The sequence below is a fragment of the Cuculus canorus genome, chromosome 1 (genome assembly GCF_017976375.1).
Source record: "Cuculus canorus isolate bCucCan1 chromosome 1, bCucCan1.pri, whole genome shotgun sequence".
Classification (NCBI taxonomy): Eukaryota; Metazoa; Chordata; class Aves; order Cuculiformes; family Cuculidae; genus Cuculus; species Cuculus canorus.
The window spans coordinates 96,559,472-96,565,513 of NC_071401.1; positions in this window are offsets into that span (position 1 = coordinate 96,559,472).

Below are 6,042 nucleotides of genomic sequence, written 5' to 3' on the forward strand. Positions count from 1 at the left end.
TGGAAACATAAAAGCATCTGCCAAACAGTGATTAAAAATTTAACACAGCTGCTTATGAACAACATAAATGCTTGTTTGAGGCAATGCTATACGCCGCTGAGAAAGGTCGCCGTTTCATTGACTGAGTTAACTTACAAATAAACTGTAGTAAGGCATTACTTCTATCTTTAAATTAGGAAAACCTGTTCATTACCTCTCTCATCCTAAAGCCTGTTATGTTTTGATACCCTGATGATAGCAATGATCTAATTAACCCTTTACATGAGCTCTGCTAGGCCCGTTCCTGCATACCTGCCTATCTTAAAGTGAGCAAATAAACCCCAAAGATGACACAGGAGGAGTCACACGACTCAGGTTACTAACTCCAGAAGGCCAATGCCATTTCCAGGACTGAAACCATGGTGTGAAGATAGAAAAAACATCTGAATATATGTGCACTACCCCTTTAGACAGTATCTAGAAATTACTCAGAATTAAGCTGCTCTTAGGATAAAAACTGACAGCATTACATCAGGATAGTCTACAGTTTATGAAGACCCTGCATTCCCCAGCCTGCCAGTACTCAGCCCAAGACAAATATAAGGTCCCCAAGATTTACACACACATGTACACAGAGTTCCTCCAGATCTGCTCAATTTAATCCAAACTTTCCAAAGCTCTCATCTGCTACTTTATACAATCCCCATTATGTTAAACAAAATCCTTTTCTCAGTATCATACCCCATAGGCCATTAGTTTCTGCAGCTCCTTGTAAGGAGTATGTGATTAAAACAATGCAGAGCTGATAAAAATCATCACTGTCTAAAATGTCTCTCTCTTCCCCGTGGGTTCTTGGCTGGTGGCTTCTTCCGACCCAGTTCCCTGAGATCCTCTACTCCTGTGCACAGCAGAGGGGCTGCAAGGGGAAGAACAAAGGTGGCTCCAAGCCACTTTCATGTCTCATAACCCGCGCCAGGCCTTACGCTGCGCTGGCTTGCAGGCAGCCCCACAGGGGCCCTGATGTCAGCCCAGAGTAACCGGTTGCAAAATCTTTGGGTTCCTCCCTGCCGGCTCCCTTTGGCTCCACTCCCATGCCAGGGGCTGCAGCGAGAGGTGGCAGCAAATCCCTCTGCCAGTCCAGGAGCTCTCGGTGCTGGTGCCCTCACCCTGAAGGCTGAGAGCAGCCAGGCTACCTGCTCCTCCATTCACCAGTGTGAGGCAGAGGGATCGGGTCCTAGGAAAGGTGGTGGGCACTGCAGACTGGGAAGTGGAAGGGATGGAACAAGGTATTAAGGCTTGTTTTCCAGCGAAATTTTCCTCTAAATACTCATCCAAGGCAGATAAAAGTCCTTTTTCCATGACATAAAACATTACCATCCCTTAACCGCACTTATAAACAGGACACACAACGCTGCAGAATTGTTTCCAGGGCTAATAAAGTGGAGGAATCACCAGGGTGAGATAAGAGAAGCACTGTTAGCCTCACTTGTCCCCATACGTAAGCCACTCAGTTGCTCCAGCATCACCTCTAAGTATAGCTTGGGTTAAGCTAGAAGGCTCGCTCTCTCAAAGAACCTGAGACATTAAAAAATGCTGAAATACAAATCCTTCTCCCTGCACTTTTCTTACCTCTATTTGTTTGCTTGTTAGCCATTTCTGTTAAAAAAAAAGTCAACAATTTGGCCTTTAAAAAAATACATAAATCATTGTTTTGTTCAAAATCATGGGATCTACCCTCCCTACTCTAGCCTGGTGCTTGGAGATGCACGTCCAATTCTCTGTTCTGCCAGACTGCCCACATTGCCTTGTCCACATCATTTTCTCTGTGTGTGGCAGCAGAAGGGAGGTGGTTGTGTTTCCTCTGGGAAAAGAGAACAGAAACTGAGGAAGTAAATCCAATAAAGAAAGCACGATATTCCAATACCTTAGACAGATAGAAAAACGTGTAAATGTAATGCGATCATTAATTTTCTAGTCACTGGATTAGCACTGTGAACAGGCAGTGATAACATTTGCTAGAGCACCCCATTACCTGTATAATCAGTACTGGCATAGGAGGATTACAAAGCCTGTGACTGTGATTACAAAGACTCCTGATTTCTGGAAGCTTTAAATGTCACTGATAACACAAATCTTTGTTAAGCCTTTCTGGTTTATGTGGTGATGGTGTCAGGAGAGCAGGAGGAGGGAGATGAGAAACCGAGGCAGGTTAAATGGGGAGGAAGGGAGTGGGGTGGCTGCAAAGTGCCTGTATGTCTCCTTTCTGTGTTGGGACACAGCCTGATCAGAGTTCATAGGAGTAAATTGAATTACTCCCAGTGATTTCAGTGGACTTTGGACACAGCCCCAGAAGCTTCACAATGTAAACAGACAGATATGGATATGTGCCTACCAGCGTAATTTCCCCTAAACAAAACCACTCCAGCAGGAGAAGAGCCCCTTAAACACATGTTTGTGGGAGACAAGCTCGGGAAAGCAGAGCCCACCAGCCTGCGACCACTTGTCAGTAACAAAGGATTGCCACAGAGCCTGGATCTCCCAGCTCTGAACAGGGACATTGGCATTGAAGGATGCCATGGCCTGTGCTCCTCAGGGGTGGTTGGCTCTCCAGGAGGTGCAATCCACCTGGATGTGGCCAACAGCCTTAACTCCTGCACAGTCTTCCTCCTGGCTGCTGCTGCTGAGCAGTTCCTCCACTGAACATCAACACAGCGTTGAGCCAAGCCGAGGTGGGCTTGGCTCTAAATTATCACAAAGTACTCAAACAGGTACTTATAACATGAGCTGCTTCATCAGAGGAGACCTGTGCAGGTTGGTCACAGTCAGAAGAAAGGAGTAATATAAGTGGAATAACAGGATCAGGCTGCAGTTTCTGACTCCCTCCAAGCCATACGAACAGCCAGTGGTGCAGCCCTGAAGTGCAGGCTGCTGCTGGAGAGCATTGTGAAATGTCCTGCTGTTTCCTTTGAGCCAGGTCTAGTTTTCATAAGGCCATGCAAGAGGCAAATCAGGGAACTGAAATGGCTGAAAATGAACCTTGCAAATCAGCTGAGACAACCCCTGGCCACACAAATACCATTGCTAGCATAGTGAAGGGCAGCACAAAGTGGCCAGGATCAGGTCCTAGGGCAGAAGGTATGTCCAGAGGTGGTAGCATTGCCCTTTCAGATCCAAAGACAGTGGAAGTCAGGAGGCCGAGAAGAGGAAAATGTTTCTACAACTGGATTCAGATCATGTCCTCCAAACAGATAACAGAGAAATTAGGAGTTTGTTCCTGCTCCGGCTGAGACCAGCAGCTGTGGCACTGAATGCAAGGACGGGCTTCGGAGGAGATTGTCCAAGAATGTATGCAGGACCTAGGAGCTCCAGGCAGAGAAGCCAGATACCTGGGGTTATCAGTCAGTATAGTAACTAAATGCTTGTTGGAGGGCAAGCCACTGCAGTCACCAGGATTGCACCCGTTCCCCCAGAGTCCACAGTGCCCTTCACAGAGCAAGTATGACTCTGCAAATTTAATTCCACACCTTGACAACAAAGGATATTGCAAAAGCAGTGTCAACACACCTTGTGTTACGTTTGTTGCTCCTCCGGCCATTTTGTACCCAAGCCACCTGAAAAGTAAGTAGCAACGGAGACTGCCAAACATTTTGAGAGGTCTGAGACTTTTTCTGCAACTCTAGCTTCAATTACATGGTTTCTTTAGGAATTTTACACTTGTCTCAGTCAGCCTATTAACTCTAAATATTATAATAATAAGCAGAATATTCGCAGCAGGAAAACAGTTTTGACCTGGCACTAAAGACATAGTGATTAATGTCCATATTTAGCTGTTCATAGTAAACATTTTTCTCCTACTTTCAAAACAGGAAAGTATTTCACCACATACCAGGATTCATTGTAACATCATTAATCATGATGAATTACCCTAGTATTCATGTGGGTGCAAAATAAAATTCCTTGGGAATTTCACTGTCGCTTAGCATTAATTTGTATTTACTCTTTTACGAACTCCCATTCCCTTTCAGTTCTTCTTTCTTTTTGCAGTTCCCCTAGGTTCTCTTGTGTAGTCACATACTGTAACATTTCATTTATTTAATATTGCTTTCTTTAAGTTTGTATTATTTGTTTGTTGTTCTTTGCCACTTTCACCCACTCAGCTATTCATTCATTCCTGTTAGCGATTAACAGGCTATGGCAAAAGCAACTTGTCCTCGGTGAAAGTCATAAATTCACTGCTTCACTTCACTAATGATACATGACAACAATACAACACCATAATCTCCTCTTTCTTTCCCAGGTGCCCTACTTGGATTTTCAGTCCTCAGTCCTGTACACCTATGTTGCACCTACATACCTAAAGCTCTCCGTCTCCAGCTTGTTCTTATGGTATCCCATGCTTCTTAAAATCCAAAACTGTAAGTAACCAATCTCAATGAATTACAGATCTTAAAGTGAGGGAATTCCACAATCTAGGATCAAACAACATCTAATCTTCACTGGGAATAGTCACAATGACAAAATCATCATCTTTTTCTTCAGTTTTAGTGGGAAACCAGTATAAAAGCCCTTGGAATTAACAAAAAAGCATGAGCCCTACATAAGTTTATGCTTAAACAAGCTGTCCTGAGGGCAGCTACTGAAGTAATCTGGCTGGAAAGACCAGAGAGCAGATTTGAATTAATGCAAGGAAAAAGAAAGAAAATTTCCACTGCCCTAGAAGAAAAGGACTGTATATACATCCCAATGATTTGTTCTCCTGCAGCAGCTATTATGTTTAAGGTGAAAAAAATATTTATTCATAGCGCGCTTAGATAATATACCTCAAAATATTTTCTTGGTGCGTAGATGTGAATTTTTAACATCTGATTAAGACATCGTTAGCCACAGGCACTGTGTATTTTTCTTCATACGTCATCCTTTTTACGCAATTATGTTGCGTGTTGTACATATTTGATGCATGGAATATTTATGTGAGAAGATGTTAGCAGCAACATAGGCTCTGCCACAACAGATGAGGCAGCTTGTCCATCAAGCCCTAACACTCACCCCGTAAGGAAAATATTCCCTATTGGTACAAGAGGAAAAAAATACCATCCAAGAGAGGTCAGAACCAGAATTCTGGATCTGAAAACACTCCGATTTTGAGAAAAATAGGACCCAATGCCAAAGTGCTGGTTTGAGCCCTTATCAAAAGGCTCCAAATTCTAGTTACAGGTCCCTCTGCTGTACTCCCTTAAATATCAGGAAACATTGAATACTGATTCAAGAAACTATCTTAAGTTCAGCTTCTTGAAGCTCTTAATTAAATCACTGTATTATAGAAATTAAACACAGAGAAGGAAAATATAACATGGGAAAACTCCATGCGTTATTGCACAATCAGTGGTATGAATAAAGCCAGATTTTCTGCCATTCACTGTCCTTTATCCCCTACCCAAACAATTCCATGCATGAGATTCCTACCAAGCAAGAAATAACATGCAATGTAGCTAGTCCAGGGCTGTGTATAGGTTGATCAGCCTGAAAAACACTATGAAATTGGCAAAGTAATCCCTGCCTGCCTGCCCCTCATTGGTGATATTGAGTTGACCTTCTCTCTCTCCTGATTCTGATTTTCATGAAACTGGTAGGAATTTAATGTCTGTGAAAACACATCCCCTCTGCCTCACGCAGCTGAAATTAGCCAAAAGGATCCAAAGTGGTAGAGAGGGATGAGGAGTTTGACCATGATTAGACAAACCTCAGGTCCTTAGGAAACCAAGTTACAGCTATTGAGGACCAGTGTCACTTCTGATTCATACAAGTGTTGGTTTAACCAGGATGGGGCAAAGGGTCTTTACTCTCAGCTTTCTCTTTCTAGCACAGCCCTTTGTCTCCTTTGGCACATGTCGTTGCCATACACCAGCTGCCTTATTAGGTAAGAGCTTATATTCTCCAACATAAACAAACTGTATCATCCGATGGCATTAGATTGCTCTCTGCTAGCAAATAGTAGATCATCAGTTATCCATAAATCTTTGGTTACCACTTTATTACACAAAACAGTGAGCTATTACTGAAATT